Source organism: Ursus maritimus, unplaced genomic scaffold, assembly GCF_017311325.1.
Source record: "Ursus maritimus isolate PB19 unplaced genomic scaffold, ASM1731132v1 scaffold_25, whole genome shotgun sequence".
Lineage (NCBI taxonomy): Eukaryota > Metazoa > Chordata > Mammalia > Carnivora > Ursidae > Ursus > Ursus maritimus.
The window spans coordinates 6,035,290-6,048,380 of NW_024425008.1; the positions used below are offsets into that span (position 1 = coordinate 6,035,290).

Sequence of the window (13,091 nt, forward strand, 5' to 3'; positions counted from 1 at the left end):
CCTCATTTTATCCTCCAGAGAATCCTGTGCCCCAGGTATCATCGTACCCATTTCACAGGTGAAGACTTTCTGCAGGGTTCACTGACTCACAGAAAGACACACAAATAGGGGGCAGTAGGCTTGGATACTGGAAACGGAGTCCTCACCACAATCAAGGAAGTTGCTTGTTGTAAGGCTCAGAGGAAAAGAAATCTATCCAAACGATTCATCTCTAGGGATCTACTCCAAGACTCTTTTATTAAGACTATGATGACCAACACTAACATGTTAATATTAATTCTATTAGCAATTAGTGGTGCCCCTGTTAACACCACTGGTAATCCCGATGACAGCGCACTGTGCCTTCTCTGGTCAACTTTAGTCCCAGCTCACTCATCAAAGTCTGCTAGGGCTTGGGGCGAGGTGTGCGGCCATAACACTGATCTATCTCGAGTCCTGTGTTCACACAAATTTGTACGTTGACTCTTAAAACATATTATTTTTAGATGTGTCCATATTTCACTTATTAAGTAAATACCACCAAGTTACTCTGTAGGTCCTGGCCTCCCTTCTAAGGATGACTTGTCCTTCCTGAGTCAGTTCCGTCCCGTCTTCTCTGAAAATCGTCCCAAGAGCAGCAGCCTTTGTCCCTCCCTGGATGCAGGTGGGGTCTCATCACTGGCTGGACTCAGACACGCCCGCTCCCCCCAGCGGTCTCCAAGTTCCAAGTCGGGCAGGCAGTGCCGGGAGACGAGACAGAGCATGGCTTTGGACCAATGCTTGGCTCTTCTGAGTTCTGGCTAAGTGACATAGCAGAAGCCAGTGGACCTTCCAGCTCCTGGGCTTTCTCCTCTGCCCATGGACATCAACAGCTCACTGTGGAGCTCTGGGACACATTGTCAGGATGGTGCCTACAAAGGTCCCGACTCTAACAGGAGAAGGGGGCTCCCCCTCCTGAACGCAGACTATGTTCATGAACACACAAGGAGATGCTCAGTCAAACACCCTCCGGGGTGGAAGAGACTGGAGACGGGGTGGACACGGACAGACAGACGTGGCTCTGCAAGCGGAAGGGCAGAAATAGGACTAGGTTCAGAATATTCTAGACCTTGGCTTTTCTCACCTCCAGAGAGAGTAACACCTGCCTCTCAGGATAATGGTGAGAACGAAATGAGCTACTACTTCCTCCCAAGGTCTAGCACCATCGCTTTAGAACAATGTTTATTCTCTCTTCTTCTTCCCAGAGCTGGTGTTCCAACAATGGGGATGGAGAGGCAGGCAGGGAGAGAAGGGGGGGAACTGGGCCTCAAACTCGTGGAGCACTTCCCGGTTCAGGGAGCCCTTTAACAAATATAATCTCAGGGGGAAACTATCACACCCACTTTGCAGATCTAGAAACTGAGGCTCGGCAGGCTTCAGTGGCCGCAATGGGTCACAATGGGTCCCCGGCCGCACCACGGCTCACAGACGTCCCGACTTGTTGGAGAGGTCCAGCTGGGGTTCCGTGGATTCACAGTCAGGGCCACGGACGTTGAGAACATGCCTGTCTAGGAACAGGCTGTGCTGGGATAATCAGGAGTGGGGCCGGAGCGGGGGCTGACCAGCGAGCCTCTCTTTGTACAGGTTGCTTTCCAAAGATGAAAAAACAAAATCCAATTACCTTTCCCTCAGCGTCTTTAGGAATGAATGTCTTCCTCTTTCAAATTCTTTCTTCAATTCTTGGCTGAAGTTTCAAGCTGTGATCCCTGCAGGAAAGGGTAGAGTTTGTGAGGTGACTTTCTGTTTCCGAGCAGCAGGTGACGTAAAGGACAAAGATTGTAGCATCCCGGCCATACTCCATGGCCTCCCTCAGGCCTCCTCATCCCGCTCACTGCTGCGTCTTTGCTTTTGCTGTTCCTCTGTCTTGACGGGCTCTCTTGTCCTCCGTTGCTGGCCTCCACCTCTTCCCCTTCAGGCATCCCCCAGAACTGCCCCTTTCCTGAGTTCACCAGCCGTTCCACACCCACATTTCCCGCTCCCCAGCTCCAAGAGGAGACTAGGGCTTTCACGAATTCCGGTTCCTGACTCTCTTTTCTACACTCTCTCCAGGGCTCTGCCAAAGGCCCGCCAGCGTCTCCTAGGTGGTGGACATTCAGCCATTGGGCCTCTGCTGGCACTGGCCTCTGCGAGCCACAGCCTCTGTCTCTGTGGTTCAGCCTGAAGTGCCAGCGCTTCATCGACCCAGGCCCTCTGACCTCTGATCTTTGGCTCTGCATCTCGGCTCCTAATAGCCTCCCCCCACCAGGCAATTGTGGGTGCTCTGGCTGGGTGTGTTTTTCCAGGCCTTCAGCAGGAGGGGAAAGTTCCTCCACCTCCACCCTGGTCTTTTTGGGCCCAGAAAGGCAGGGTCTCCCTCTCCCTGCTGCAGGGCATGACCCCAGGCTTCCAATGTGACTCCCCCGCCCACCAGTCACCTGCCCCTCGCCCTGCCCTCCGCACGCGACCGGCTTCTCTCTGGGCCCTAGTTTTCTCATTTGGAAAATGAGGAGGCTGAACCAGATGCTTGTAAGGGCCTCTCCTGCTTCTATTACCCCCTTTTATTTTTATTTTTTTTATTTTTTAAGGATGTATTTATTTATTTTAGAGAGTGAGAGCACGAGTGGGAGAGGCAGAAGGGGAGGGAGAGAGAATCTCGAGCAGACTCCACGCTGAGCGCCGAGCCCTGTGTGGGGCTCGATCGCAGGACCCTGAGATCACGAGTTGAACCGAAACCGAGAGTCGGAGGCCACCCAGGTGCCCCCATTACCTCTTTTTGAATATTAAGGATATTTGTTCTTCAAGTGATCTCAGAAGAGTTCAAGACCCAAACACTGACTTTTAAAATCACCCTGGTGGGATCTTTATGAATTAATCCTTAACTCAAAGTTTTATAGACGGCCTGGATGAACGCGGAGACAGCCCCATCCAATGTGTGCACAGCTCAGAGGGAGAATAAGATGGTAGATCTCGTGATACAGTCCTCAAAAAGATGCCAAGAAACTGGAATGAAGAGCTAAATTTGAGTTGACTTTCCTCCTAGAGGAAACGATAGCTGAGCTGAATCTGAAAGAAGATTTTCCTACGAGGAAAATGAAGATGTTTCAGCTGTAGCAGGGCAGACAGTGGGGACACTAGATTTCTGCTTTCAAATGTCATATATCCCAAGCTTACAACAGGGCTGTCAAGCACAGAAGATACCAGATCTCAAGGTCATGGCCACGAGCAGTGGTGGGTGTTGCTTTGAGACAGATGTTTGGTCCCAGTAACGGTCACTATCCAGGAGGCAAAACCTGCCATCCATTCATTTGGCAAGTGTCCCTGCAGGAGCTGCTCTGCTAGGTCCTGGGGAAGCAGCAGAGACCAAGGTGGGCAGACATTTTCTCCGCCAAGCGTACATTCTGGAAGAAGAGTTACGTAATGGGACACAGGTAAATGCATACCTAAAGTGTACATCACCACACAGGTCACGTGTCCATGAATAGTACGTAATGGTACCCAGGTCAACACACGCATGGACGGTACATGATTACGTGTGGGTAAGTGTGTGAGTAAATAGCACATAATAGCACACAGGGAAGGGGCGCCTGGGGGCCTCAGGTGGTTAAGCATCTGCCTTGGGCTCAGGTCATGATCCTGGGGTCCTGGGATGGAGCCCCACATCAGGCTCCTTGCTCGGCAGGGAGCCTGCTGCTCCCCCTGCTTGTGCTCTCTCTCTCTCTCTTTCTGACAAATACATAAAATCTTAAAAAAAATAGTGCACAGGTAAATGTGGGCATAAACAGTATAAAATCACATACAGGTAAGTGCGAACATAAACGGTTCATGATCACATGTAGGTAAGTAAGTACATAAACAGTGTAGGATAATATGCAGGTTAAACGCACGCGGTAATGGTGCATAATCACACAGGTGAACATGGGCATCCACAGCACGTGATACACGCGGATACACACATACATAGAGCCCATGACGGCAGCCACGCAAACATGCATGGAAGGAGTACACGACCCCACCTAGGTAAACACGTGCATAGTCACACACCGATAAAACACACATGTCCTTCCATCAGATCATTTCACACCATGGTCAAGGCCGTGAAAGGAATGAATAAGATGTGGTCCCAGGACAGGGAGTGATGGGAGGTGACAGGGGCAGTGCCGTGAGGATCCACTGGAGCTGGGTGGTCAGGGAAGGCGTCCCTGAAGAGCGTCACCTGCACTGAGACCAAAGGCAGGGCGAAGCAGCCAGGACACGGGCTTCCCCTAGGCCAGGAGGCCCGCAGTCACCCGCACTGTGGCTGGACAAACCCTAGGCTTGTTAAGGACAGTGTCAGCGTGGCTGGAGATCAAAGTGCTTACAGAGGTGAGATGAGGGGAGCTGAGGGGAGCTTAGAAAGACAGGCAAACGCTGACTCATGCAGCTCCTGAACCTCTCGGGACAGTGGCTCTAGTGGACCAGTGATGGTGATGTGCTGAGCTTCCCATCAGTTGGGGGATGAAAAGAGAGAACAGCCACTGGTGAGGCATGTCCAAAAGGCAGGTCGATATTAGATGCGGGAGACTGAGGAAGGAATTGGAGAAGAATGGCTGAAAGCCTGGTCCCTATGTGCACTTTCCTGGGCTTGGAGACTCTGAGGTTTCGCCTCCTAACAGATGTGATGGGACACACTTTGTCAACATTGAGGCACAGCCACCAAGAGGGGGGGGCAGAGCCGATGCCAGCCAAGGAGAGGCCAGGGACACGGTGTCGGCGTGGGAATCGGTGGAGCCAGTGCCATGGCTCATTTAAAGCTGGACACTAACAGCACCCGTGGTGCCTCCTCCCACGGACCCCTGAAATCATTGAAAGAAGGAAAGAAAGAAAGAAAGAAAGAAAGAAAGAAAGAAAGAAAGAAAGAAAGAAAGAAAGAAAAGAAAGAAAAGAAAAGAAAGCTAGATCTTATGTTAGACCTGACAATATTTTAAGCTCATAGGGGCACCTGGGTGGCTCAGTCAGTTAAGCATCTGCCTTCGGCTCAGGTCATGATCCCAGAGTCCTGGGATCGAGCCCCGCATCCGGTTCCCTGCTCAGGAGGGAGTCTGGTTCTGCCTCTGCCTGCCGCTCCCCCTGCTCGTGCTTTCTCTTTCTCTCTTTATCAAATACATACATAAATAAATAATCTTTAAAAACTATTTTAAGCTCATAAGATGTAAGTATAAATACGTACCATCCCCTTTGACACATCGAAAAGCCCTCTCCGCTAGACTGGAACGCTGGCAAGACGCTGGAAGTCAGAGCTGCTGCTCGGCTACTCTCCCGCTGTCCGATTACCATGAACGATGTAATCTCGGTTCAGAACCTCTGGTAGTTCTGCCATGGTGAAGTCAAATGGACTTTTGTCATCTTTTTGGCACAAGATGCTCAGTTTTCTAGAGAAACAAAAATGCGGAAGGTGGTTGAAAGCGTCGTCACATTTGGGAGAGGAGCTGACAGAGTTACTTGATATGGAAGATTTCCCCGGGAAACAAGTCTGTCACCCAGAGGGGTTTACAGGGTCAAGGACCCATGTATTCCGCTGACCCTGTGGGATGGAATGTGAGCAGATATGGACCGGATCATCCTTACCTGCATTCCAGACTCTTCTGTGTATTTACTCCCTTGTTACCGATAGTCTGGATACACCTGCATGTCAGCGTGGGGTTTCCACCCAGCACGTGCGCTTCCTTGAACAGGGCACAACGTCTGTGAGCCTCAATTTCCAATCTGTGGAACAGGGACAAGGGTGCTTGTCACCCTCAAAGAGAGGATGTAGGAGTACAGAAAGACCATGGATGGGCTTGGTGACCCCAGAGGCCCCTCAAACCCTAGATGGCTGAAACCCTCTCTTTTGGCTTCTATGATGCTGTCGGGTCCACGGAACATTGATGAAGACTTCCAACTCTGCTTTGTTCTAGAAAGAGAGTCTAATCTATTAATCATGAATTCTCACTGGAATGGAGGTCTTATCTTCATTGTAATGTCAGGAAACTTGAGACTTCTGTGTTTAAGAAAGTTCCTAAAATACAGTAAGGAACAGATTTATTTTTCAACCCAAGCTTGCCTGACACCAAAGTCCACACTTTGCCTGGTCACTGTCATGGCCCCCGAGAGCCATCTGTGGAGCGTCTGAGCTAGTGGCATTGAGTTGCCGCAAGAAGCTCTAGGCTGGCCTCCTGGAATCCGCCCACACCCGCCTGCCAGGCAGCCCCCCACCCCTTGCTAGTCTGTCTGATGAAGTCCCCACTCCATCTGGTGAGATCTGGGAACCTCTGGTCCTGTTACCAAATCACCCTCCCGGCTCCTGTCTCTTGAAGTCTCCCGGGAGGGAGGACCTGGGTAATAACCACGCTAATGACAAAGTGCTAACTGAAGACCCGGTAACCTCTTGGTTTCCTCCCTTCCCATGGCCGTGGTAATGAAGCTGGGCAGACACTGGGGGAGTAACAGGATCCAGCTCGGGGTTAGCTAAGAGGTGGTTTGTGGTCAGGCACCCAGCAGATGGGTTCAAATTACCTGGCTTTAATTTCCAATAATTGGCAGGCTGGATTACCCTTCAGCTCAGGGGACCTGGGTCTGTGTGGCTCTGGCCATGAGCCCTGCAGGAGAGGAGACCTGCCCCCACGGGAGATGCTGCAGGCAGAAGTGGGGAGCACAGGGGACACCCCCGTGACTCAGGAAGCCTGGCAGGCCAGAGTCCTCAGCCACCATGGAGGGCTTCTCAGAGTAGGCTTGGGGCCTCTTGCAGAATTTTCAAAGACTTTTTCCAGAAGATGGGAAAGAGTGGTGATCATGAAAGGATAGATTTGGTCCTATCATTCTATCCTGTTTTTTTTTTTTGTTTTTTTTTTTGCATTTTAGTTTAACTATCAAATTGTTTGTGTATATGCACATATTTCCAAATGCTTGCTTAGGCTGGCAAGCAGACTCCTCGCTGTGGCTCTACTCACAGTCTTAATAATTGCTAGATTTGAGTGGGGACCTTCTAGGCGACAGGCTGTGTTTTCCACGCATGAGCTTGTTTCATGTTCAAATGACTTCCATGGGGCATGCACTCTTACAGCCATCGGTCCACAGTTGTGCATGTTGGTGGCAAGAGGGGTGACCGAGTCTTCGATGTTTCCGTGGCTCTTCATGGAGAGCTGGGCTCTGCTCCCAGCCCCGTACACATTCAACCACCTCTACTACCCGTCTCAGTGGCTCTGCCAAGCACGGGCTCGTCACCTCCTCTCTCGGCCACGCTAAGGGCCACTACCTGGCATCTCCACCCCTGGCCTCGTGCCCTAGTCTGCCCAGCACGGAGCAAGCCATTCGCTTGTTCATGCATGTATTTGCACAGAAGTGTGTTATGAAGGCTGCTCTTCTCCTGGGCCTGGCATCAACCTGGGGGATCCTAGATGCTTGATGACCAGTTGTTGGGTGAACCAATAAGCAAGAACGTCACGGTTAATAAGTCGAAAGCTTGTGCACAGCCTGGTGAGGACGATGGAAGTGTACGCAAATCCACACACACCAGGGCGGTCCGTTTCAGAAAGACGACGGTAAGAGGAGTTGCCGCAGTGAGGCTAAATGAAGTCACGTGTGCAAAAGAGTGAGGTGCCTTACACCGCGTCGGGCGTGTGCGTAAACGTTCAATGACCAGGTGGGTTTGGTTTCCCCAGGAGACCACGGTCTCCAGGGCTGGACAGCAAGTGCACAAGTGTGTATGCGTGTTTGCATCTTTAATCTTCTGCATGCCCGGGGCTCCTGGTCCACACCTGGTTGTACCCTTGGTACCCAGCCTACGATGGATGCTTCAAGAAAAACAAGGGCCGAGATCAAGAGATGAGGCAGTGGAAATGTCACCCCATAGCTTCCTGAGGGCTTGACAAAGGCGGTCTGAGTTATTTTGCATTCTGCATTTGTTCTAAGAAGTGCTCTCTGACAGATCATCTGGGAACAAGACCAAGAGAAAATATAGCCATCTTGTTCCTACCTGCTGTGAGCTGTAAGCCACAGCTCTCCAGAAACTTTCCAGGGAGGAAGAGGCGCTGACTGGGAAGGAGGGTTGGCTGGAGGCTGGCAAGCGCCACTGTCTGCAGAATAGGGGTGCTCTCAGCCTGGTGAGGTCACTGAAGAACTATCTGGCATACTCTGGGAAATGCTCTTAGTCAGTCATCTGGTCCCGGGATGGGCCCTCAACCTCGATGACCCTCAGTTTCCACATGTGCAGAATGGGATCAGTGAAGCACCAAAAGCGGGGTTGTTGTAACCCGCAGTGAGAGAATGACCCCTGAGTACTTCAGGGGCTGCCAAGTGTTCCGGAGGCTGCTCGTTTATTCATTTACAATGCACGCCTTTCTATCGTCTTCCTTTACAGCAAAGGTGAGCTTTGCTTCTCTGGTGCATTATGCAATCGTCACGGCCAACCGAACAGTTCTCACATCAAGGCTGTCTACGTTACTTAGGTGGCCACGGAGAGCGCTCAGGCCCCCAGACAGTTAAACCACGGTGGGGCCACCTGGTACTTGAAGCACCTCAAGGGCCTTCATAAAACTGCTGGGCGACCACAGAACTAACCACCGGTTCCTGCGGAGCCGAGCCGAGCAACACCACTTGCATGGCGGGAGACAGGGATGATGCAGCACTTTGGGGCTCCGGGCCTCTGGCGGGTGTCGGCCCGGGGGCAGCTGGCCTGGTTATCAGCTTCTCACAGAATCCTGCCTGAAAGGTCCCACCTGGCTGAGGACTCTGGCTCTCTGCCCCTCTCTGCCTGGGCCTGGTCTGTTCCCTCGGGGGCTGCAGCCTTGAATTCTTAATGTTTTAAGGAGCCTCAGTGACTTTGGGTTTAAAGGGTATGGGCTTTACAGACAACGGCAGCCATCACTGGTCTTTCTCGGGCGGCCTTCACAGGGCCGAGGGGAGCTGAGAGGAGCCATGTGCCAGGGAGTGCCGCCCCTAATGAGGCGTCCTAGCAATGTCTTGACCACCGTAGGGCTTGGACATTTTGGGACAGAGCCCTGGAACATACTGACACCACCTGTTTCCTCCCTAAATCTTAGGTCACCTCACTCTGACACACACATGCACACACACACACACACACACACACTTGCATCCTCAACCATCCTGTTCATTTCTTTTTGACAAACCAGGGAGTTCACCTTGCTTACTGAATCAGAACAAGGCCTTGGGAGCCAGAACCTGGGCTGGAATCCCAGTGTCACCACATGCTGGCCATGTGGTTCCGACAGCCCATCTGACCTCCCTGACTGTCCACGCTGTTTCAGTAGGTCTGGAGGTGGCGTCTGGGAATCTGTGTTAAAACCCACCGACCAACACAGGGGGTATGTTGGCACCAGTCCAAGAGCCACACTGAGAACCCCCGCACTGGGGAGTCCATGGGTGAAGATCAGACGATTAGTGGCCCCTGGAAGTGGTTAAAAAAACATTAAAGAAAAGAAAAGAAAAGAAAAGAAAAGAAAAGAAAAGAAAAGAAAAGAAAAGAAAAGAAAAGAAAGATATTATTACCTGTGTGCATTTCAAGATGAGTGTCATAGAATCTTGGTGGGATTTCTGAGTCCAAAATCAACTCAGAACCAGAATGTAGAAGTAGAAAGACAAAGGGTCCGGTTGTGCCTCCAAGGTATGGGACCCGTACTCCTAGAACAGTGCCCAGTCCTGGTGCATGAGGGCGGGAGAGAGAAGGTGTTGGGGAGACAAGGCGTTCTGTTTAAGCCTGTAGAAACTCAGGCATGTGTGTTGACAGCCAGGCATCTATACGGTGACATTCCAGGAAAAGTAGGAGACGCCAAGCAGCTCTGGCAGAGGACTGGACTGTAGGAGCTCCCGTGGCACAAACCAGGGATGCCGGAGACTCGGACAGTAGTTCAGAGGAGCACGGGGAAATGGGCAAGTACAGATGATGAAAATCAAAAGGGACTGGGCTTTACAGCAGAAGCAGGACCCGAGGTGTTCCTGGAATAACAGCGGCATGTTTATTCTCGAACATAGCTTATGTAGGTAGACAAAAGAAGATTCCAGGAACTACAGAACCCACACCAGTTCCAACCCCCTGCCCCAGTTCTTGGGCCCGTGCTCACACTCAGGCTGAAGGAAACAGGCCCAGACCCTTGTCAAGTCCCCTGTGTCGACACCCACCCAGGAAGCATCGCTCGTCTTCACTGGAAGACACTTTTCACTTAAGAGTTTTTGTTTTGTGACTGCCAACCTACAAGGTGAAGGCTAGCCCCAAGAGTCATGTGGAAGTCCCACCTTCCAGGGAGGATGGCTCGGAGACCCGCATCTTGGCCAACTGTTCAGGAGGCAGAAGTGAAGCGGGATGGCTGGCCGGCAAAGGCGAGCGGTTCTGAAGTGCAATTGCACAAGACACACCCCACCGTCAGACTTGGGCCGGATGCTTCCAAGAGATGAAAGAGCGCTGGGCTGCTCTGTGGGGCTCAGCAGCCCTGCCCTTGCTGCCCAAGGAAGCGGGGAGAGAGGGACGAGGAGAGACAGGGGAAATAGCAGAAACAAACGGGTCACTCCAATCCCATGTATGTTTATTGAGCACCTACTATGTGCTGTGCCTGACCCAGGGCATCCAGAAAGAGAGCCTGAGGACCAGAGCCTAGCTGACAGGGGTCCTGGCCCCATGACTCTCCATTCGGGTGTAAGACCCCAGAGCAATGAGGACTGTCCTGGGCCACTCCCTGCCCTGAGGGACGCCACCCCTGAATCATTCTCTGACTTCCTTCTCATGACATTCTCCCGTGTTTGACTTCTCTCCATTCATGCCCTCTCTAGAGCAAGCCCAGGAGATAGAAGGAGTGAGCACAGAAGACAGGTTTTTGAAACTGAAACTCCTCAGGTGGGAGGTGGGCTTCACACTCACAGCTTCCAGCACCTCCCATAAGCACATGAGGAGCCCACTTCGATTTCCCTTGTAAGCATCTGAAGAATTAAAAAAAAAAAAAATCAACGTTGACAGTTTCTTCTTTTCATCTAAACGCAGAGGCCACCAACCACTCCTTGAAAAGGAGTGAGCTTTGTGATATGAATTCACAGCCCGTATTTGAAACTTTGGGGCCACATGAACTTTGGCATGGAGAATGTTTCGAATTTAGAGTGGTGAGATGTTGCATGCTTGGTCTCATTTAATGTGCCCATTGGGGCCTGGGGCAGCACCCCGCAATCAAGCACATTAATATTTCTGCAGGAAAATATACGGGTATGAGCACGAAGTGGGATAAATAAAGACTATAAATAGCCTCGTGTCAGCTCAGGTCAACTTTTGCTGCCAAATGAGTTCAGAACAGGTCAGCTGTTGCAGCCAAATAAGTTACAAAATTTAGGTTTTGCAGAGTGTTTGGGTCTTTAGAATTGTAGATAAGCAATTGTGGGCATGTGATAACAAATAGCGTTGACTGGGTATCTCTCACGCTCCAGGCTCCATGTTGAGCATGCCCAAGATGGGCATTGTTATTACCTGCCATACTAACAGGGAAACTGAGGCTTAGAGGGGATCACGGGGGTAATAACTAGCACAGTGAGGTCGAGTCTTCCTCCTGAATTCCAGAGCTTGCCTTCTGAATCAAGCCATCAGACCAAACTCCTATGACTACCGACTTGGAGATGCAGACATGGTTTGAGAAACAAAATGGTTCACGGGGACCCAGAAAGCAGCTTCCTCCTTTCATTCAAGAAAAGAGGGTAATGTTTATTTGTTTTTTGTTTTGTTTTGTTTTGTTTTTGTTTAAAAAAACTAAGAGGCAGCCCACGGAATGGGAGAAGATATTTGCAAATGACGCTACAGATAAAAGACTGATATCCGAGATCTACAAAGAACTTCTCAAACTCAATACACGAGAAACAAATAAACAAATCATAAAATGGGCAGAAGATATGAACAGACACTTTTCCAATGAAGACATACAAATGGCTAACAGACACATGAAAAAATGTTCAACATCATTAGCCATCAGGGAAATTCAAATCAAAACCACACTGAGATACCACCTTACGCCAATTAGAATGGCAAAAATTGACAAGGCAAGAAACAACAAATGTTGGAGAGGATGTGGAGAAAGGGGATCCCTCCTACATTGTTGGTGGGAATGCAAGTTGGTACAGCCACTCTGGAACACAGTGTGGAGGTCCCTTAAAAAGTTAAAAATTGAGCTACCCTATGATCCAGCCATTGCACTACTGGGTATTTACCCCAAAGAGACAGACGTAGTGAAGAGAAGGGCCATATGCACCCCAATGTTCATAGCAGCATTGTCCACAATAGCTAAATCGTGGAAGGAGCCAAGATGCCTTCAACAGATGACTGGATTAAGAATATGTGGTCCATATATACAATGGAATATTACTCGGCCATCAAAAAGAATGATTTCTCAACATTTGCTGCAACATGGACGGCACCGGAGGAGATAATGCTAAGTAAAATAAGTCAAGCAGAGAAAGACAATTATCATATGGTTTCTCTCGTGTATGGAACATAAGAAGTAGGAAGATCAGTGGGGGAAGAAAGGGATAAAGAAAGGGGGGGTAATCACAAGGGGGAATGAAGCATGAGAGACTATGGACTCTGAGAAACAAACTGTGGGCTTCAGAGGGGAGGGGAGGTGGGGGAATGGGATAGACCGGTGATGGGTATTAAGGAGGGCACGTATTGCATGGTGCACTGCGTGTTATACGCAACTAATGAATCATGGAACTTTACATCAAAAACCAGGGATGTACTGCACGGTGACTAACATAATATAATAAAAAAAAAATTAAAAAATAAACTAAACACTGAGACACTGAAGGAAAAAAAAAAGAAAAGAGGGCAATGTTAATAGAAGGAAAAACAGAACAGGAGTAACATGTAGAGGTAGCGTTTTCTCCCCCTGAGGGTCAAGAAATCAGGAATCCCGGGTCCAATTCAACTGGACTTTTTATGTCCAAGGTCCATGTAGGCTCGTCCTTACCGTTCCCCTTCCCAGTGTGAGAGCTCTTGACTGTTTTGTCTCCAGATTGGTTCCTTCCAACATTCTTGACACCACTGTTAGATTTCTATTCCTAAACAATATCTCCAAACATGGCATTTCTCT

General features: G+C 50.1%; 1 long non-coding RNA gene across 1 annotated transcript; it reads right to left on the reverse strand.

Annotated features, from left to right (window-relative positions):
- Positions 1-218: 218 nt before the first annotated feature.
- Positions 219-11,694, reverse strand: LOC103669547. The gene is made up of 4 exons (XR_005837614.1): positions 9,523-11,694; positions 5,602-5,739; positions 5,204-5,405; positions 219-1,724 (listed from the first exon to the last, which is right to left on the reverse strand). It is a non-coding gene; the product is annotated as an uncharacterized LOC103669547 (long non-coding RNA).
- Between the last annotated feature and the right edge of the window lie 1,397 nt (positions 11,695-13,091).